This window comes from Peromyscus leucopus, chromosome 2, assembly GCF_004664715.2.
Source record: "Peromyscus leucopus breed LL Stock chromosome 2, UCI_PerLeu_2.1, whole genome shotgun sequence".
NCBI lineage: Eukaryota > Metazoa > Chordata > Mammalia > Rodentia > Cricetidae > Peromyscus > Peromyscus leucopus.
In genome coordinates, this window is record NC_051064.1 from 452,973 (window position 1) to 476,980 (window position 24,008).

A 24,008-nucleotide genomic window follows, 5' to 3' on the forward strand; every position below is an offset into this window, starting at 1 on the left:
AATTAAAGACTTCCTAGAGATCAACGAAAATGAAGACAACACATACCCAAACTTATGGTACACTATGAAAGCAGTGCTAAGAGGGAAATTCAAAGCACTAAATGCCCACATAAAGAAGTTGGAGAAATCTCACACTAGTGACTTAACAGCACACCTGAAAGCTCTAGAACAAAAAGAAGCAAAGTCTCCCAGGAAGAATAGACGCCACGAAGTTATCAAAGTGATAGATGAAATCAATAAAATAGAAACTAAGAGAACAATACAAAAATTAATGAAACAAAGAGTTGGTTCTTTGAGAAAATCAACAAGATAGACAAGCCCTTATCCAAGCTAACCAAAAGACAGAGAGAGAGAATCCAAATCAACAAAATCAGAAATGAAAAGGAGGACATAACAGACAATAAGAAAATCCAGAGAATTATCAGGTCATATTTCAAAAACCTCTATTCCACAAAACTGGAAAACCTAAAAGAAATGGACAATTTTCTGAATAGGTACCACATACCTAAGTTAAATCAAGACCAGATAAACTATTTAAATACTCCAATAACCCCTAAGGAAATAGAAACAGTCATTAAAAATCTCCCAACCAAAAAAAAAAAAAAAAACCACACACACACAAAACCCAGGACCAGATGATTTCAGAACAGAATTCTACCAGATCTTCAAAGAAGAGTTAATACCAATACTCTCTAAATTGTTCCACACAATAGAAACAGAAGGAACATTACCAAACTCCTTCTATGAGACTATAATTACCCTGATTCCTAAACCAAACAAGGATACAACAAAGAAAGAGAACTACAGACCGATCTCCCTCATGAACATTGATGCAAAAATACTTAATGAAATACTGGCAAACAGTCTCCTAGAACACATCAAAACAATTATCTACCATGATCAAGTAGGCTTCATCTCAGGGATGCAAGGGTGGTTCAATATACGAAAGTCCGTCAATGTAATACATCATATAAACAAACTCAAAGAAAAAAACCACATGATCATCTCACTAGATGCAAAAAAGGCATTTGAGAAAATCCAACACCCCTTCATGATAAAAGTCCTGCAGCGATCAGGAATACAGGGAACATACCTAAACATAATAAAGGCAATTTACAGCAAGCCAACAGCCAACATCAAATTAAATGGAGAGAAACTCAGAGATTCCACTAAAATCAGGAATGAGACAAGGCTGTCCACTCTCCCCATGCTTATTCAATATAGTACTTGAAGTTCTAGCCAGAGCAATAAGACAACATAAGGAGATTAAGGGGATACAAATTGGAAAGGAAGAAGTTAAGCTTTCCCTATTTGCAGATGACATGATAGTATACTTGAGTGACCCCAAAGATTCCACCAAGGAACTGATACAGCTTATAAACACCTTCAGCAACATAGCAGGATACAAGATCAACTCAAAAAAATCAGTAGCCCTCCTATATGCAAATGACAAACAGGCTGAGAAGGAAATCAGAGATACATCACCCTTTACAATAGCCACAAATTATATAAAATACCTTGGGGTAACTCTAACTAAGCAAGCAAGGACTTGTATAACAAGAACTTTAAGTCCCTGAAAAAAGAAATTGAAGAAGATGTCAGAAAATGGAAAGATCTTCCATGCTCATGGATAGGTAGGATTAATATAGTAAAAATGGCAATCTTACCAAAAGCAATCTACAGATTCAATGCAGTCCCCATCAAAATCCCAACACAATTCTTCACAGACCTGGAAAGAACAATATTCAACTTCATATGAAAAAACAAAAAAACCCTGGATAGCCAAAAGAATCCTGTACAATAAAACAACCTCTAGAGGCATCACGATCCCCAACTTCAAGCTCTAGTATAGAGCTACAGTAATAAAAATAGCTTGTTATTGGCATAAAAACCGACATGTGGACCAATGGAATTGAATTGAAGACCCTGACATTAACCTGCACACCTATGAACATATAATTTTTGACATAGAAGCCAAAAGTGTACAATGGAAAAAAGAAAGCATCTTCAACAAATGGTGCTGGCACAACTGGATATCAACATGTAGAAGGCTGCAAATAGATCCATATCTCTCAGCATGCACAAAACAAGTCCAAGTGGATCAAGGACCTCAACATAAATCCAGCTACTCTGAACCTGCTAGAAGAGAAAGTAGGATGTAGTCTTGAACGCATTGGCATAGGAGATCACTTCCTAAATATAACACCAGTAGCACAGACACTGAGAGATACGATCTATATCAATGGGACCTCTTGAAACTGAGAAGCTTTTGTGGAGCAAAGGATACAGTCAACAAGGCAAAGTGACAGCCTACATAATGGGAAAAGGTCTTCACCAACCCCACATCTGACAGAGGACTGATATCCAGAATATATAAGGAACTAAAGAAATTAGACATCAAAATGACCAGCAGTCCAATTAAGAAATAGGCTATAGAACTAAACAGAGAATTCTCAACAGAGGAAACACAAATGGCTGAAAGACATTTAAGGAATTGCTCAACATCCCTAATCATCAGGGAAATGCAAATCAAAACAACTCTGAGATACCACCTTATGCCTGTCAGAATGGCTAAGTTCAAAAACACTGAAGACACCTTATGCTCGAGAGGATGTGGAACTAGGGGAACTCTCCTCCACTGCTGGTGGGAATGCAAGCTTGTACAGCTACTTTGGAAATCAATATGGCACTTTCTTAGAAAATTGGGAATCAATCTCCTCCAAGATCCAGCTGTACCACTCTTGGGCATATACCCAAGAAATGCTCAATTATACCACAAGAGCCCTTGCTCAGCTATGTTCATATCAGCATTGTTTGTAATAGCCAAAACCTGGAAACAACCTACATGCCCTTCAACTGAAGAATGGATAAATAAATTGTGGCACATATATACAATGGAGTACTACTCAGCAGAGAAAAACAATGATATCATGAGCTTTGCAGGCAAATGGATGGATCTAGAAAAAATCTTCCTGAGTGAGGAAACCCAGACTCAGAAAGACAAATATAGTATGTACTCACTCATAGGAGGATACTAGAGGTGGAACAAGGATGACTGTGTTGCTACTCACATCACCAGGGCGGCTACCTGGAAAACAGGACCCCAAGAAAGACAAGAGGATCACCCAATGACAGGGAAATGGCTGAGATCTACATGAACAACCTGGACATGAGTGGGGGTAATGAAGTTGAGGGTCGAGGGAAAGAGAGCCTGTGGGAGCAAGAGATCCCAGCTGGATCAAGAACAGAGAGGGAGAACAAGGAATAGGAGACCATGGTAAATGAAGACCACATGAAAATAGGAAGAAACAAAGAAGCCCACAGAAATCCACAAAGATACCCCCACAATAGACTGTTGGCAATGGTCCAGAGACAGCCCGAACTGACCTACTCTGGTGATGGGATGGCCAAACACCCTAATAGTCGTACCAGAAACCCCATCCAATGACTGAGGGATCTGGATGCAGAGATCCACACCTAGGCCCTGGGTGGAGCTCCAGGAGGCTAATTGGTGAGAAAGAGGAGGGTTTATATGAGCGAAAATTGTTGAAACCAAGGTTGGATAAACACAGGGACAAATAGCCAAACGAATGGAAGCACATGAGCTATGAACCAAAGGCCGAGGGGCCCCCAACTGGATCAGGCCCTCTGAATAGGTGAGACAGTTGATTGGCTTGATCTGTTTGGGAGGCATCCAGGCAGTGGTACCGGGTCCTGTGCTCATTGCATGAGTTGGCTGTTTGAAACCTGGGGCTTATGCAGGGACGCTTGGCTCAGTCTGGGAGGAGGGGACTGGACCTGCCTGGACTGAGTCTACTAGGTTGATCTCAGTCCTGGGGGAGGCTTTGCCCTGGAGGACGTGGGAATGGGTTGTGGACTAGGTGGGAGGGGAGGGGGACAGGAGGGAGGAGAACAAGGGAATTTGTGGCTGATATGTAGAACTGAATGGTATTGTGAAATAAAATAAAAGGGGAAAAATAAAGACAGTTCCTTAATTTAGAAAAAAAAGAAGCCTAAGTTATCAGCCAAGTTTCCATAATTAATAAGTCTCCATGTCATTATTCGGGAGCTTGTGGCCCAAAAGAAATTTTGCCTACATTATCTTTCTACCACACATTTATCCATTTGTTTGTCTGTCTGTCTGTCTGTCTGTCTGTCTATCTGTCTGTCTAATTTTTTGAAATAGGGTTTTAGCCATGGCTGTTCTGGAAACTGGCTCTGTAGAGCAGGATAGACTAGAACTCAGAGATCTGCCTGCCTTTGCCTCCTGATTGCTGGGATAAAAAGTGTGTACCAGCACCACCTGGCTCTTTAATTCTAATTGTATGTGAATTATCACGGTTTCTAAAATTTTTCTATACACTAACATCCTAGCATAACAAACCAATTTTTGTCAATTTATTTCAATTACTTTTTACCTTATTCTCCCATTCCTCACATTCCTGTATTTTTCCTGAAGCTGCTTTCTTTGAAATGAGTGGTTTGACTCTGAGTCTTAGATTTCACTTTTTCTTTTCTTATGTAATGTGTATGATTGCCTTTATAATTAATCTGTCATCCATATATACAAAAGGAATACACCTTCAGAAGGATTTACCATTACTTTTTCTAGTTGTTATTATTTGTGGAACATGCAGTCATCAGAGTCTACCACAAAAATAAATTGAAACTGAACTTTGTAAAGATGTTTGTCTGTCTTAGTTTTCACAAGGAAATTAAGATGGAGAAACATGAACATACCTGACAGTGCTTACATATGTCTAGGATGAATGGGAACTAGCCTCTTCATATCTTCTGAAAATACAATGGTTTTGTTCTTAGCGCGATAAAGACTCAATGACGTCAGCTAACAATAATTGTTCTGCTATTGTGGCTCCCTATGCTCGATGCCATCTAGACTGACTTTGCCAGTTACCTTCAGCTGTTCAGCTCCACACAGTATTAGAATACCTTTTGAATAAAACATTCCCAATAAAAATATTTCTCATTTAGATGAAAGAAGATAAAAAGTACAGCTGAGTAGTCCAAGAATTCATGACTAGCCCAGTAGGCTATAACTCTCTCACCAACAGCCTCCATCTATTGCTTTTATATCCTTCATTTCTTGAACACTGAGAACTGGGCTTTGTCCCCCCAATTAACTGATGGTGTTTCCAGAAGATTGTAAAAAGAGTTGCTCTTAGAGGTATGATTATCCCTTTTCAAATATCTTTCAACATGATCCAAGTTAAGTTAAGAACCCCGTCAGCTTTCCCATTTCATCTCATCTAGAAATACAACCTTGTAAGCCAGCTGTTGCCTGAAATAGTCCCTACCTTTCTTCCCTTGATTCAGGTTCTATTATTCATGATTTCTCATCTGGACCATTTCAACATCACTTTAAAACATGTTCTTAGGTTTTCTTTTTCTGTCAATCCAATGTTTATGTTACCAGTACTTATCTTCTTGGATGCAAATGCTGTACCCTTTACCTGATTAGGACTTCTCTAGATCCTCATGTGCTAGGAAATAAAGGTTAACTTTCTTAGGACAACACTGATCTTCTCTAATTTGGGCCTGATATAACCTTTTTGCCTCAACTCTCTATCTCCCTCGGTATGCATTAGCTTTAATAAGATCATTATGCTTTCTGTATAATGTGTTGTTGACTTCCACAGGTATTTTTCCATCCTTTCTACTTTGAATCCATATCCTATCTCTGTTCAAAACTGGCATTTATCTTATGATTCATATAAAAATGCTTCCTTTCTATGATGCTGTCCTTGTTGTACTTGCTGGAAAAACTTCTCAAGAGTTTTTTAGTACTTTTTCTGTTTCATTTACTAGGGTCTGCATGCCTCATGACTTCAGTGTGTATATGTCCTTAATTTTTCTGGAGTCTCTTTATGGAAATGACTTGAGTAATAGCAATAGTCAGGATTCATTTCTAAGTCAGAAGGGAGTTTTTAAATACTCTTGAAATTTCCTGTTGCTATAGTTATTTCTATGATATTTTTCAAAGGTAAATTGTTAAAAATAAATATTTAACATTTTATGTAGTAGTGTATTAAAGAATATCGTACCAACAAGAACAGCCACAATAATGGTCTTAACTTTACTCAGAGTCTATAAAGAACAGGTCAGCATCCACATTATTATAGTTGAAACAATGGCTTTGGGATTTTAACTGAGGATTTTTATTTAGCACTTGCATAAATAAATACTTTTATCAAAAAAAAAGAGAAAAGAAAATTTCATACCCTACAAATCAACACTTAATAGTTAAATTTCTTAACTGGTAATATTTAGAGAAGTTTTTACGACATCAGAAAGAGCAGAAAATTATTATACCTACCTTAATATATCAAAAGTTAAATGCTTGTTTTTGGTTTTTTATTACTTTCCCTCATGGAAGCTGGTAACTTCCTTTCCCCCAAAGGATCATGGGTAGGACAATATATACAAGCACCAAGAATAACTTGCTAGCAACCAATTTCCTTTGGTTGTGGTTCCAGATGGCAAAGCTATCTATACAACAAAATATAGCTCAAATCTTCTTAGAGATCTCTTCTAATGTCCAGCCCAGCCTCAGCCAGGCAGCTGATCTGGGAGCTGTCTGAGGATTATCTTGTCATTGAACACTGGGGAAAGATGGCCTGGGGCCTGGGAACTCCTTGTCATCTTAAAGCTCAGAATCTCAGGGCATCTGCATGAGAACCCCTGCCAGAGTGATGCTGTGGTTCTTTTGGAGACAGGGTCATTGTTGTTATTCTTCCAGTATCCAAGACAAAATACATGGTGTGAGCAGCCATGTAGGTAGTGCCAAAAACCACCTGGAAAAGACCTACAGTTGTCCCAGGGCCAGGTTGAAGTGTGAATCATTGAAATTGCTGACCGCTACAAAACCATGACAGTTTTGTTTTTTACCCTCAGCTGGATCACAGTTAAATAAAAGGACCAAATCAAAGGCACTTAGAGGAAGAATTCAACTTGCTACAGAGACATTTATTTTCTTCTGCCGTACTATGGCCATGATGTTATTCTAACTGACCTATTTAGAAATATTTAAGAGTAATATAACGAGCAGTCGGTGAGGATTGGCAATTTCCTTAAGCTAGTTCATGCGTCACTCTGCTTTTGTTTGTCCAGCTGCCAGGATAAATTATGATCTGTTGAAGTGGGTCTTGCTTGGCGCTCTTTGATGTTGGCTGGAACATTTGGACAGTCACATGTATCTTTCTGAACAAGTGCATCATTTGATGGACTAATGCAGCTCAGATGATGCACAGATATTCTGGAAGCACATAGGAACTCACTATTGGTGGGAAAATGGAGCAAGGGAAAGACCAAAGGACATTTGGAACTGCCCAGTTCTAAATGTTACTCAGTGTGCTAGGACAGTGTGACGTCACCTCCTCACTGATGTGTCTAGCATCTGGGACTTAACAGATGTTACAATTGAATCTCTTTATTTCCCATTATTTCCCATGGCTCTACACATTACTGCTTGTACTCTCTTATGAGTTCCTCCTTCTACCTTCACAAATCTTAAACTTCTTCAGGTTTGGCATATTTACCAAGGAAGCTGGACTGAGCCCTTATGTCCAGGTCAATAAAGACATTTCTGGAAGTTGTGGGAAACTATGTTCCTAATTATAGATAGTCATTTCCTTTTGACCTCTCAGCCTTTCTTTCATCATATGTCATTCATACTTTTCAAAAGTATAGTTCTAGTACTGTCTTTATGATTATCTCCCCAACTTCAAACATTTTTGAATTATAAAATTGTAAGGATTCATTTTTTTGCTTTGTAAAATAATCTGGATATTCTTCATTTCTCTCTCCCCCTTCCTTTCTCTGTATATAATTGCATACTAAATGCTTTTGGTAGATTACTTCTTTTTAATTCTCATAATTACTATTTGAGGTAGATTTCCATTCCTCTTTTAAAGAGAAAAAAATGTTGACTTAATGAGAGCATATAATTGGCTGGTGTGGATGGTTCCGGGGTGCCTAGGAGTCAGACTCACATCATAGTGTGGTTGTGTGTTTCCAGATGACTTCCTCTCATTTCTTCCCAAGATAGAGGGGAATGTGATGCTAAATACAAGCCTGATACTTGAGCAAATTGAAGACATCTCATAGCCAGAAGGAAGGAAGAGTTATAGATCCTATAGATTATTTTTCATTATCTTATGTAAAGAAAAATGTTTTTGTTATGTTTTCGGTTTTTGAGGATCCACTTGTTTCTTTTCAGATCCTTGACAAGTTGGCCTGAAGATGTGGCCTATAGCCAAGCGTACAGCTGTGGAGGAGTTAAAAGATTACATTGCTGATGTCACACTGCTGTGGGAGCATGTACACATCAAATAAAAAAAACATTGCCTAATAAACAACTGAAACTTACAAGAAAAGAGGATAATATTGGGTGACTTCCCACCAAAATGTTGAGAAATTGTTCTCTTTATTTTAATTGGAGATAGCTACTTCAAATCTTGATTTGAGTAGGCCAATTGATTGCAAATGTTCAGGGGAAACAGTCTTTTGTAATAAGGGCTGATGAAGCTTTGTGGTCACTGCTAACCTGGTATGAGTGAGGGCTTATGTTTGAACCCCAATACTATAAATAATAGGTCTTAAGTGTTTCTAATAACCACAGTTCAAATATTTTATATAGGTTTCTTTTGTCCCAAGGGTTGTGGGCAAATACCAGGATCTGATGAATATAGATGACTATAAGAAGCAGTTTATTAAGACAAAATGCACTTCCAAAAGAGGATTGGACCAGAGTTGGAATCTAGGTTGGAAGCTAATTGGCCTCCATGCCAGTGGCCTGGGATCCTTGGCAGTCATTTGTACAGCATGCACATTTTGCACATGCTCTATTGTGGGGCTTGGTTAGTGGAACATTGCATCTTGCTCTCTGCCAACTAATTTCTTTTATATGCTAATTTTGATCTCATCCTTTCTCTAGTCTCCCACCATGATAGTATATAATTATTCCTTCCTATTAATAAATATTCTTTTTAACTTTTAATGTCTGATTACCTCCTCAAATAAAATTGAGTGTTTGCTATGTATGAATTGCTTTTCTTGGTACTATGGAGATATAGAAGATTACAATCTTTGTACTTACATGATATATAGATGTGGCATAGAAGATTCACCCTCATACTGCACAAAATGTGGAGCAAAGTGTTTAACCAGATATAAAGTAAAATAGTGTGAGAGAAGTTAGATAAATATTGATGTGCACTTGCTCACTGTGTTCTGTAGAGGAATTGAAACCACATGTCAGAGTGTTTTAGAAGCCTGAAAAACAGGATCTGCACCCAGAACAGAGGTTGTGACACTGATGTCACATTGCCACCAGAGGTGCTGAGGTTGTACTGAAAAATGAGCATTACTTCATGCTGAGACAAGTGATGTGACTGGCCTGATATCGATGAAAACGAGTTGATAACATGACTGAGAATGAAGGATTTCCATCCATTGAGTGGGATTCTTTCGAAATTTCAGAGGAATCAGAAGCCAGAAGGGCATTTCAGAGATTCTGGTCATGTTTGTTGGTTACACAAGCATTAGAAAAACTAAAGTTGCCTGGCTTCTTATGCATTTATTTGAGCATTCCATATTATCAAGAATGCCCAAGATGACTTGATCTAAGTTCAATTTGAGGGAGATAAATACATAAGCAGCTTTTTGGGGAGAAGTTGGTAGGTTGGGGTATACTGTATTAAAGAGTGAATAGGAGGCCATTGAAGACACAGATATTGAGACACAAGATAAAAACAATTTGTATAGTATGGAATAGATGATTCGTTGTGGTCTTATTCTGTTTGAAGTTATTTATTAAAAGACAGTGTAGGATATAAAGTTGTGATTTGAGTGAGAGATTCATATTGAAGGCAAAGGTGAGACACTCAAGGGCAGAGACTTAAGGTATAGATAAAGTACAACAAGGTGTTAGGAAACGGTGTTTGAAAACTGTTCTAACAAGAGGTCATGTATGTGGGGATTTGAAGGGGAAATGCTCCCCATAGACTCTGATATTTCAATGCCTGGTCCCTAGTTGGGAATATTATTTGGGAAATTTGTGGAATCTTTGCAGGTAGAGCCTTGTTGGAGAAAGTATGTCACTGGGGATGGCTTTGGGTGTTCATAGTCATGCCCCATTTTCTGGTTATGCTTTCTTCTTGCATTTGAAAATGTGAGCTCTCGCTTCCTGTTCCTGTCACCATGAGTGCTGCTTGTTGTCGTGTTTCCCGGCCATGATGAATGTATTCCTCTGGAAGCACTGGTTCAAATCAACTCTTTCCTCTGTAAGTTTCCTCAGTCACAGTGTTTTATCATAGTGACAGAAAAGTAACTGATACAATGAGTAAACTTTTAATTTCTGGAAAACTAAATGTAGTAGAAAAAAAATTCTGAAAACCATGGGAAGAGAAGATATATTTGTGGTAATGATTCAGTGTCACACATCCCCAAGCATACCTTCAAAGTATGCAAGAAATCAACACTGCAAGTTTGAAGATGGATTCTTAAAAGAAAAATAGGTAACACTTCTCAGAATAAGGATGGAGAAATACTCTCTCTCTCTCTCTCTCTCTCTCTCTCTCTCTCTCTCTCTCTCTCTCTCTCTCCCACACACACACACATACACAGATACAGAAACAAATATATAGAGACATACACATACATAGACATACAGTTAAATAAAAAAGTTTTGTGATAAAATGAAGGTAAGTACTTCATTTATTCAGCTCAAGTTTATTATTGTGCCAAATAATGTGTTCCCTTCACTGAGAGATGAACGAGACTCTCCCGACTTTATTACTTAGTTCATAAAACAAGCATGAAATTCATAGCTATAACTATAAAAGGCATTGGCTTCTTTTAATTCAGGTATTCTCATATGCCTCAGACCAACAGGATCGCCAGTATCTACAAAAGTAATAAAAGCAAACCCTGCCAGGCAGTGGTGGCGCACGCCTTTAATCCCAGCACTCAGGAGGCAGAGCCAGGCGGATCTCTGTGAGTTCGAGGCCAGCCTGGGCTACCAAGTGAGCTCCAGGAAAGGTGCAAAGCTACGCAGAGAAACCCTGTCTCGAAAATCCAAAAATAAATAAATAAATAAATAAATAAATAAATAAATAAAGCAAATCCCATAGTCCACCCAAGAATTGAAATGGGTTAATGATTCCTCTTGGTGACTCTTCAAGTGCTTAAGGTTTGAACACCTCTACTTAAAGAGAATTGTGGGGGAAGGTAAGTAAGCTCAAGGTGAGGTGCAGTGAGACATGGGAGACCTTTGGGGACAAATTACCTCAGCCTCTAAGATACAACTAAACAAAATCATCTCATGATGTCAATTTTTTAAAACTTTCATTGATTCTTTACAGATTTCACATCATGTATTCCAATCCCACTTAACTCTCCACCCCCTGTGCATGCCCTCTGCCCTTGTAACCCCTCCAAACAAAACGGAATTTAAAAGAAAAACCAAAAGCCAAACAAAGTGAACAAATAATGAAACAAAACAAAACAAACAGAAGAAGAGGAAGAAGGAGGAGAAAAAGAAAAAGAGGAAGAGGAAGCAGGAGGAGGAGGAGGAGGAGGAGGAGGAGGAGGAGGAGGAGGAGGAACCATCTTGTTGTGGAAGCTGCAGTGTAGTCCAGTGTCATACTGTTCACCCTTTAGTCCTTTCATAATCACTTGCAAGTCTTCATTTCCATGAGTCATTGGTCTGGTTCCATGGTGTCATCTGGGACAAGGCTCCTGCCAAGGGCCATGTCTGGGTCCATGACTCCACAGCAGCCAGGGTCTGAGTTGATGATGTCTGTGGCCCATGTTGCCGCCAAAGGTCACACGGATGCTCAGGGGCTGGTCAGCCTCCTGAGACAATGTTTGTGTCTGAGGGCCATGCTACCAGGGCCATACTGATCTGGGTGGCCTGTCCTGCCACCAGGGCCATGGTGATGCCTGGGCCTGAGCTGCTGCTGTTGCCATGTCTGGGTCTGTGGTTCTGCTGTGGCTGGGGTCTGTGCTGATGCCCATGGCCAGGGGACATAGGAACCTCAAATGTTGTAATTGGAAGGTCATGTTGAGCTGGACCCACCCCTCACTGGCCCAGGGATAGCTCACCCTGCCTCTTACTGGACACTGTATCAGGAGAGCTGGCTCCTGCGACAGGGAAAGATGGCCCCATCACACACTACAAGTGTGCACCTCACCAGGGCAGCACGCTCGAGCTGACCCTGTTGTCAAGGACGCAGATGGGCTGGCCCTGAGGGTGTGAGAGATGGTGTCATGAGTGAAGGAAAGATGTCCCTACCTTGCTACCCGTGGTGAGTGAGAGGGATGGCCCTAGGAGTTGGAGAACCATCCTCACTGGCTGTCCCTCAGTGGCTGCGGCATGCAGGAGAGAAGACCCTGCACCCTTCCTGGGCAGTGCATTAGAGATGAAACTGTTGGCTGTGGCATAGGTGAGCTAGCCCTGAGGACTTGAGAGCACTGACCCAACCATCCTTATGCCATGTGGCGGCATGGGCGAAGGAAAGATGCTCACCCCTCCACTCCACCCCTTGCTACCTGCAGCAGGTGAGAGAGCTGCCCCAGAGGCCATTAGAGTGGGAGACCTAGGCCCTCGCCAGCTGCAGCACACTGGAGAGCAGACCCTACACCCTGCTAGGGCAGCACACCAGAGCTAACCCTTGTGTTGGGAGTGCAGGTGAGTCAGCCCTGAAGAAGTGAGAACAGGAGAACTGACCTTGCCCTCTACTTTGTATGCCCCCTCTCACAATCAAGGGGCAGGGTGGGGGTGTTGCACTTTGCCTGGGCAAGGCCATGGAGCTTGCTCTGGTGGTGTGAGTGTGGGAGGGCCTAAGAGCAAGAGAACTGGCCCCACTCCTTGCTGCAGGCTGTGCTGGGTGAGCTGGCTGAGACAGTGCCAGAGAGCTCACCTGGGTGGTGATGATGGGGGAAAGCTGGTTGGGTGACCAGCCCAGCTACCACCCAGGTCCAGAACCAGAGTTATAAGATAGCTCACCCCAACATCCACCTCATTTATGAACCGTAGAAGCCTGTGAAGGGGATGGAACTACAGATCCAAAACTGCAGGATCTCCATCACACAGGACAACAACAGGATATCTAAGAGGAGCCCCAGTGAGAGTCCATTATCAATGATGTCAGTTTTATTAGGGAAACGAAATATGATGCTGATTTGGGGAATCACAAATGCTTCTTATCACTGATGCTTTGTATGTATGTATTTGATTTGTATTTCTTGTCTATTTTATTAAGATTGTTAGCGTTGAGTATTTGCATCAGCAAAAGTGCAAGGAGCCACAACATAGTAAAAAGGGGGAGATAAAGTAGTGAACAGAATCTTGATGTTTCTTCAAAATGCAGTTAATCTCTATCCTTGAAACACCAGCCTGATACAATAACGTCTTTAAAATAGCTCAGTCACACAGAGCTCAGTATATTGTATTTATTTATTTGATATAATCTTTTAATTTATAAATCTTTAAATGCAAATAATGTGGGGTGAAATGAGATGTGTAGTCCTTCTCCTGTCCCTCCATCATTCAGCCCGAGCTTTCCTTGATCTTCTTTGTTTTTTCCCCAGGTTCTTTTCCTTTATCAAGAACCACTTCTGTATATAATTGCTTTCTGTATCACTGCCTCTTAAATGTCTAGTACACTTTCAAGGATTTTATTAACACTTCTATCTAAAAGATCTATGTTTATTTATAACCTTCCAAGTATATGTTTGGAAGTCTAATGTTTTTTGCTGTAATCATAGCTTACTAAATCTTATGGGATGGCATCTTTGTCCACTTCCAATTATGCATATTTTTCTCCAACCACTCACATAGAGTTGGCAGCAACCACTTCAAATGAGAGATTCCACAGTCTGGTTTTGCACCCCCTCCCGTATTTACTTCATATTCTTCCTTCCATCTGTGCAGACTTAAATTTCATACTTGCTTAGCCTAAGAAGATGTACTGACTTATTCATGTTAACTAATTCTCTGGTGTTGATTGATTGTTGGATAGAACTTAACCTTCAGTGTATTCTCTGCTCTCCCCACATCTGCACTGATGAAGAAAAAATCCTGACCATTACTCAATTCCCAGAACAAAGTCTTTAACTCTCCAACTTGACACTTCCAATTAGAAATCATTTCAAACTCAACACGTACAAATTAAGCTCCTTACTTTGACGACATTTAAATCTCATTATCAACCTCCATGTGAAATTCCATTTTTTTTTACCACACCTACTCCTGTCCCACAAAATTCTAGCTTTAATTTTATTCTTGTTTATTTTCTATGTGCTTTATATGGAGAGCTCCTATTTTGAAATACTAATTGCTTTTATTTTATTTCCTGAGAAGAAAAATTCTAATTATTTTTACATTTGTTCTATTCAAAAATTACAGATGACTTCTTATAGTACTTAATAACTGGCATATTTAGTTGTGAATTCTCTTCTTCAAATTTTAACTGTTCACATTTTATCTTATATTCCTAAAATCAATATATGAACAATTAATAAGGTAATCTTAGGCCTGTGAAATGCCTCAGTGGGTCTTTACTGCCAAGCCTGACACCTCAAGTTTGATTCCTAGAACCCAAATGATAGAAGGAGGGAACTAGTTTTTCCAGGCTATCCTCTAACCACCACACTTGCACCATATCATGCACACACACACACACACACACACACACACACACACACACACCCCAAATGAAAATGTAAACAAAATTTAAAAGAAGACAATCTAATATTTTTAAAATGCTGTTGTCATCTTTAGTACTCAAGAAAGAACTGGAAATCAAGTTTTCATATAATTTTCAGTTGTTTAGTAGTTAATGATATTTACCAGTGTAAACCTCACTTTGCTTCATATGGACAGGATAAATGAAACCAGGATGCAGACTTTGTCTTCTGAAAAGTAGGGCAATGAATTCTAGATTGAACTTACTATGTTTGTAAACCAGAGGACCTATAATCATTTCACTAAATCTCATGATTTCTAAAACAATATAGTAGGGATATAAAAAGTCATAATGTCATATATCATGATGAAGAAACTTTATCTTAGAACAACTTATTATTATAGGAAGTCTCAATATGCCGAAGGACATATTATTTCTATCATTATTTGTTAGTGTTAAGAATACTGGGTAATATGTACAAACAAATAAGAGTACTAGTTGTACAAAGCAATAGCTTAAAAATCATGGCCAGTCAAATCACAAATATATATATATATATATATATATATATATATATATATATATCACAAATGCAGATATATAAAACACTAAGGATATATAAGTATGGTGTCTAAAGATTCAATGTTAAAGAAAAGATGGCACCATTAGCCGTGGCTCCAGGTTTCTCTTGATGGAAGTGGAAAAGGATTTCCATTTACAACGTTTGCAATGTTATAAGAGGAAAAAATATTACACAGACTTTGTAGGAGGAAGGAAGTTCTTTCTATTTCCTTTAGGAAATGAACTCTTCATACTGAGACAGCTGTTAGATAGCAGCAAATGATGTTGACCACACCTTTAATAACATCTCCAGAATGATTAGAGTAGCACCTTTCCCTTTTCAATCATGGTCTTGCATGCTTGGCCCAGAAACAATAAATAAGTCACTGACAGAAATGCTTGAACAGGCTAAAACAAATGAAACCCAAAAGTGGGACACACCGTCATCTAGAGGAAACTCTTGGGCAATTGATGTGTCTTCCAAACAATCTTATGCAAATGTCTATCACATATTTGAAAGTGTGTGCATCACAATTCAAGGTTATTCCCAGACCTTACTCCCCCTAAGCTTTCTCCTACATCCTGGTGGGTAGTGAAGGAAGATCTGGAGGTGAGCATAAGAAAGAATAGCATATATTCACAGATTAATTACATCTCTTTTGATTAAACATTTCGTTTCCCAGGGTTTTTTCTTTCACCCTACATAAGATGGCATCATAAGATACATTAATGGTTTTTCTTAGAACTATAATGGCAGAAAGCCTTTGTGGGAGGGTGGTTTATGGAGAAAATAATCATCATTTTAGTTTATTTTATCATCAAAATATTAACCCATTGTATGTAATTTTGTTTGGTAGTTACAAGAAAAAGCTTACAATTAAATAGATGGATTAAAATATTTTACTGGCATTTAATATTTGTTCATCACTCCACCACAGCCACTAGATGTCACACCTCTAGCCTTGGTATTAGTGGATAATGGGTGATGGATTTTGTGACACTCAATGTGCCTGCCTAAAGGCATGAGGTAGCATACCATGTGTGCACTTCTAAGTTTTGGGGGGCAGCTAGTCAGACTTTCCCACAAAGTTTGTCCAGACTTTATTCACAGTGAAGGCACTTGAGAGAATTGATGACTCTGGCCAGAGTGCAGATGGCTTTTGGAGAGCCCAAGTTTATTCTGGCTGTGTGCCCAGGTCCTAGATTAGAAAGAGGCTATGTTAACATAATGTTTGTTTATTTATCAAATTTAACAAACATGTTTTGTATATCTGCTATAGACAAAGTCTAACATAATTCCACAAGTAAGTATGTTAAAAATCTGTCTACCTGGCCACTGTATAGATAATTGCCCTATTAAGGTCTTTGTGTTACGTTCTTGGCATAAAGAGAATAAATCTACTCTGTCACTGTTTTGTTATTCTTTTCTAGCATTGGCTTTATCTTAGATTAACTAGAGTAAAGCTTCAAGGTTCACTATCTCTACAGGGCTTCCATGTTTCTAAATGGTCTTTTCCCCCTGCATCTTATACCTAAAAAGCATCACCTAACTCCAACTCTTTACTTTTGAAATATTTATGCTTCAAAATGTGTGTTATTAAATATAACTAGTATATTCTAAACCCCAATTGACTTGATTTCTTACTATGAGTGTGATTTGTCATACACCCCAGAGACAAGAGATAATAAATTAAGCTACTTTTTCAGGTCCACAAATACCTATTGTATCTACAGTTCTGTTAATGAAAAACAATATAGATTGCCAACTGGCTGTTTCATTGCTGTTTGTTGGTACCATTACAAATGTAGTAGTTGTTTGAAGAGTCTCTCCATGCTTGTCTTTTTTCAAGGTTGGCACAGTCCATAGATTTTCGAAAGCTAGTCCTCCTTTGGGACTCTGCTTGACTCATCAAATATTTCGGTATTATTGAAAACATGTAATTTATTATTTAGACATTGAAAGTATGTGTCCAGTGGATATAATATGCGTGCTCACTTTAATGATTGACTAGAAAACTGAAGAGTTAAAGCAGTCTGTCTTTTTGATGGCCTATGAAGCATCTGTTAGTAACTACCCTATACCCGTTCATTCAGAACATCATTTTGTCCATTGAACTGGAAGATAAAAATAGCCCGAAGAAGATTAAGCAAAAAGGGAGACAAGGTTAATTTAAAATACATAAGAGTTATTGTAGAGAATTATTAAGATTAATGTGTTCAGTCAGGGGAGTGGAGAGATGGCTCATTGGTTAAGAACACTTTAATCCCTTGCAGAGAACCCGAGTTCCTTTCCCAGCACCCACATCAGGAGACTAATAACCAACTCTAACTCCCTCACCAGGTGATCTGATGCCCTCCTTTGGCTTCTACAGACTCCTGTACACATGGGCTCTCTCTCTCTCTCTCTCTCTCTCTCTCTCTCTCTCTCTCTCTCTCTCTCTCTCTCTCTCTCACACACACACACACACACACACACACACACACACAAAAAAAAAAAATATTTGGAAATGAGTTTCAATTAGAAACTTTTAGCATGGGCAAGCACACTGGAAAGCGGTGCTGAGGAAGAGCAGATGGGCTTTAGCTTCCTTCGTCTTCATCTCGGGGTGTAGCTTCTGATTTCTGATCAGTGAACCCATTTTTTCTTAGAGTATTTAAAAATTAATTTTATTAGATTTTTTGGAATAAGTTCAAAATGCATATAATTTAAAAACTCAATAGTCTGTCAAGTTAAAATTAGAAATGTGGCAGTCCTATGCTGTTTACAACTACCTGTTCTACCCCACCCCCAAGAAACTTCCTTTTTAGCAGTTAACTCTGAATTTCCAAGTAAGATACATGTTTCTTGACTAACAAACAAAATTGTGATTTATTTTTCTTTTTACTCAAAATTTTGTGTAGCAGTGGCCTTTATTCATTAGTTAGTTAATTTATTTATTTATGTTTTTTTTTTTTTTTCAAGACAGGGTTTTTCTGTGAAACAGTCCTGGCTGTCACTGGAACTCACTCTAGACCAGGCTGGCCTCAAACTCACAGAGGTTCACCTGCCTCTGCCTCCCAAGTGCTGGGATTAAAGGTGTGGGACACCACTGCCATCTTTTCAAATAGCCTCAGTAATTTCCAAAGACTGATGGGTCTTGTATATTCTCCTCTCACATTGCGTAACAGCAGCTTGTGCAGTCAATGGGATTCTGTGGACGTGCTGACACCTGTGCTATAGAAGACATCTTATCGCCTTCCTTGCTCTTTACTCGCTCATCGCTCTGAAGGAAGCCAGCTTTGGTTCTATGAGACTGAGCAAACAACTCTTAGAATGACACAGGCAGCTACAATCCTATCGGTGAAGAACAAGACACATACTGGCTATTTAATGGACAGCCGCACAAGTGCAGTAGCGTTTGAAAAGTGTGTTGTGGTCGTCCTCAAGGATGAGCTTTCATAAAGCTAATCTCATCGCCATTTAATACCTGGCTGTTGTTTTAACTGCACCACCTATGACAGACCTTGCACCAGCTCTTCTGATCCTGAAGTCATGTCACACAAAAGTGGTGTAAAGTAGTAAGCATTTGTTTTTGTAACCTCCAAAGTGGGAATAATTTGTGATCTAGTTGTCAATAACTTAGAGTCTGCTGAAGAGCGTGGGTGTTTGGCTTTCTCTCAATCTCCATACACTCGCCAATAAGGGTACAAATTTATACTGCTTCTTTCTTCCCAAAAGAGTAGTACCACATACTTAGGTTGTATTAATAATATATATATATATACACACACACACATATATATATTAATATTAGTAATTCTTAGGTATTATTGATAACATTTTGTACATTATAATTATAATGGTATATTACACATAATAAAAATTAGTAATCATTAGTAAAATGTCATTAATTAATGATATATATTACTATTATTAAATTATATACACGGACACACACTCATTTATACACACACATATATACATACAGTATGTATACTACATCTAGACACATATATAGTAGTTTGGCCACGTACTATTCAGTTATTAAGCTCTCATTGTCTAACAATAGTTTCTAATACAATACAGGCATCTTATAAATGTCGTGAAACCTGTCGATGTGACTTTTCCTCCTCGAGAACACCATGTTGAAGCCCTTGGATTTCTCATTTTGAGTGCTTGCCTTCTGTGCTACTAGAAGCTCCTGCAGGGATCCCTTCCAACCCTCCTTCCCACACGTGCCATTCAATGTGTGATCAAACAACTGCCATGTGTTATTGCAATACTTTGAACTGTATAGTTTAGAATCAAGCTATGTCTTGGGACTAAAAAGGATGATCTTGAACCATGTTTTTAGGACTTTTTACAGTAAAAAAGTTCAGGCTTAAGCACACTTAAAACTACTAGTTTCTTATGTTTTACATATCCCTTAGTGTATAAAACATAACTTTATTTACTAGAAGGAGAAATGAAACACACAAGTTGGAATGATTATACAAATATCATTATGATATTTAATGCCTAGTCACCTTTTATAAGAAAAATAAAAGAGATAATACTGTTAAAATATGAATATTGTAATTAGTTTTCACAACACTTGGTAATATATGTGGGTATATGTAGTTTTATATATATTTTATTGACTGAATTATTTTTAAAATATAGCATTTTGGTTCTTATTATGATTATAATTTTATTATATGAAGGACAAGTTCATAAAATACATTCTAACTGTATAATATACACATTGTTTATAGCTTATTATACCTTACAGATTTAGATCTTGTATTATGTATAATAAATATTAAAACAAACAGAAGACTTAAATTTTGACAATATTTTCTGTTTAATTTACATATTTCTGAATCCAATAAATTTAAAATTAGAAATAGAAATGTCTAATGCATTACACATCAAACTTTTTGCAATTATTGTAAAGTCTTTGCTTTTCACCAAATGATTCCCTACATATATCCTTAATTTATTAGTGAGGATTAATACCTAACTTATTACTAAAACTCAGTTATAAGTATGTGCTGATGAGTAGAGATGATATGAGATTTATAATAAATAAAAAAGTAATGTATTTACTAAAATTAATAGAGCAATACAATGGCATCTTACTGTTGACTAATCTGTAAAGTACATTGTTATGTAGACAATAATTACATTATCTGAGTCAAGAAACTTATCACATACCGAATTCACAGGCATACATGAATTTAGTAGCTCAGTAACCTTAACAGAAGAAAAAGAGTGGCTATGTGTATTTGTAGCATAAAGGATGGTGAGATAGAGAAATAAAAATGACCATAGAAAATTAGGTTTAAAAGATTTTGATTTGCATCCTTAGGGTCTTTGTAAGGCAGGTAAAAATACATTGAATGCAATGGAGACAATAGCAAGTGACATGTAGATGATGAAATTATTAGTTTTTTTTTTTAGAAAGATATTTTGTCAGTACTCTCTAGAGAAAGAATCCATAAGACATATGAGAGGGTTTATCAGTGAACTGACTTATTGATTTAGAAACTGAGAAGTCTCCTGATAGTTACTTGTATGCAAGTTGGAGGACCATGATAAATTACAACATGGCTGTATGTAGGCCTGAAAACCTGCAAAACAATGGAGCTGATAGTGTAATTCGCAGTCCACAGCTGAAGGTGCCAGGGCCTGGAGGATCAAGTGAATCAGGGGCGAGCAACAGAACACCAAGGCTGGAGAAACAGTAGCTCTGAGAACCCCTGTAGCAGAAAAACGATATTTGGGTTCTGACAGATTGGTTGATGGTCACTTACACTGAGGGTGGAACTTCCCCACTCAGCCACCAGCTTGCACACCAATGTCACACGAAAATACCCTCAGAGCCATAATACAAGGGCTCATTCCTTCTTAGTGTGCGTGGACCACTTGGGTTTCCCCTTTATTTGCAAGAGGATGGAGTTAGTGCCTACTAAAACATTATAAACAATTCACTGATTGATTGAGAATCAATAAGTACATTTTTGCTAGCTATTTCTTAATTGAGTCAATTTGAGGCCCAATGTTAACCATCACAGAAGAAACAAGGGAATGAAGGCAACCAAAGTCAAAACTGTCAGCTACAAAGTGACTGTACCAATATGAGATGAAGATACTGAGGTTAATTTTTATAGGCATGTGATGAACGGATGTGTGAGTGACTGTGGCTTATACAACAATTACAAAGGCTCTGATCATTACTGATTTCTATGTAACATGCTATAGGTGGGCACTTCCTGATTCAATAGACTTTTCATATATAATAGAAGTTGCCCTCTTTTCTCCTCTTCAAAGATATATGTGTATACTTACATTGTCTTTGATAATCTCTTTGTGAGCAGATAAGTGGACTTTTGCCATTTTGCTCAGTGGGTATATGTGTGGCTGAGTCTTTACACTTTTGTTAAAAGAGGAATCTAGTTAGTATTTCTCACATTTAATATACATGTTAATAATATGAAAAGTTTGGAAGATTCAGGGTTTTGGATGGTGCCTTAAATTCTGCATTTCTAATGTGTTCCTTGGGCAAGATATCTCAAGTGAAGCAGATTTTGAAAAGGAAGAGGGGAAGAAAGTGAATAAAGTTGTATACTGTGTACATAGACATGTTTATAGACACTTTCGATCAAGCAGGTGTGCCACTCAGGGTCACCAATAATGGATTTGATTTCAGTTTAGAACCCCAACCATTTTCTCACAGGTTCCAAGGTACTTCTGATTGTCTGCGTATTTCTTTTCAGTATATAACTGCATTCCACTTTGTCTCTGTTGGCAAACAGTTTCCTAAAGGTTTCAAAACACATCACTGGACCTTTTCAGGAAGAGCTTTGTAAAGAACCGCCTCATTGTTAGTTGTTCATTAATAGTTCTCTTACTGACAACTTGGATGCATGCCTCTTAATTTTGCAAGTATTTTAAAATTAAAATCACTTCCAAAGTATTTCAAATTCTTCTGGCAAAATGTCTGCTTGGAAGCGGAATTCTCAACTCTCCTCCCACAGGTCTTTTCTCTTACAGTTCTGTAGACTTGTGGGTTCTCTTAATAGTCAAAAATTCCACGGTACAACCCATGTGTGTTGAAAGACATCTGAAATCACTGACATGCCTCAGGGTCTCAGGATGAAGCAACTATCAGCTTTGCCTCTGTGTAATTGGGTTCTAAATGGAGATCTTCTACTTAGGTTCATTAAAAAAAAAAATCCTCTTTCTTCTCTCCTCCTCCACCCGTCAGTTCTTTCTTAGAGGAAATCCATTTATGGTTTGGACACATTTCACAGGGTTCATATTTTCATCTCTCTGGAACTTTCCCAAGCCAAACTCCAAAAGGGGGACAATACCTCTTTGTATACATGGCAAAGAAGGTAATCTTGAGGGCAATGAGTGGTTTTTTTATGAGACTTTAAGAAAGACTCCAGCTGCCTCGGAGAAAGAAAGGGTCATGCTTGCTGTTCAAGCACAGACAACCCTCTCCTTATGCTGGGCAGCTAAGCTGAGATATGTAAAAACAAAACAAAACAAAACAAAACAAACAAACAAAACTAGAGAAACCTAAGCTGACTTTAGTTCTCAGAAAGGCTGGGGAACAGAGAATCAGGGATCTTTACTATCACACACCAGATATCCACTCAGATACCATCAAGAATTTCAGAAGGGCTGTGAGCCTCATTGGACAGCTCCTGCTAAAGTCTAGAAGCTGTGAGTCGGGGCCCTAGTTGGCTTACTGCTTCCTGTTGCTACCAGTCACCTTCTGTACTTGATGTCCTGTGGATTTTTTAACTGTACTGTGCTTATGAATTCATTGTTTAAACTTTTGAATATTACAACTTGAGTTCTCCTAACATCATTTCACTTTAATTAGGAGTTCAGTCCTCATCAAAACTGGAACTCCGAGACGCACCCTTACGATCTCATCACAACTCACTCAGACGTTTCTGATTCAGATCATTAACCACCCTCATCAGAAATCTGCTTAAGTCTGCCTCACCAAAGAGTGCATATGTTTTCCCTGCCATTTAAAAATTTGCCCACAAAGAGTTAAAGGCATGCATTGGGCCACACAGACTGTGGGTGATCTGACTGGGAACAAATCCTAGGAAACTTGGCTCCTGGTTCATCCAGTACGCCACATGCTCATTGGTTTGATGGCTGTGAATTCACACAGTGCTCATCCTGCAGAAACATGTAGAGGACAGTTCCATTAGCAGGCTGAACACTTCAGTTTATGTTTTTCAGAATCCCATTCTGACTGATGGTAAATGGACCATATTTTGTTAATGAGAAAATGACCCATAGCTTTACGGTGTACCTTTTTATTACAGATTACAACAGAATTTACATTTGTGTCTCTGCCTTTGCCAGGCATGAGTTTTGTTCTTTTGCTATCTTCTTAGCAAGTTCCTTTGGATTGCTGCTGCTGTTGCTGCTGCTGCTGCTGCTAGATTCTTCATGGTCTGCAATATTCTGTCTAATATTCTGCCAGGGAAGCTCAGCTGTCCTTTGCCTAAAATTTTAGCTATATGCTACTAAACCTAAAACAGATGTTACCTTGGCTGCTGTCATTTTCTGTGAGTTTCAATTCACATTTTATACAAGGCAGGTAGAAAGCAGGTAATTTGCTGATTGTGCTGTTTTGGAGAAAGGAAAAATGAGGGGAGATGGAATGAGAGGAGAATAATATATAAATTATAGGAATGAAACCACTGGGAGACAGAGAGCACAGTCACTGGGGCATCCATTATCCT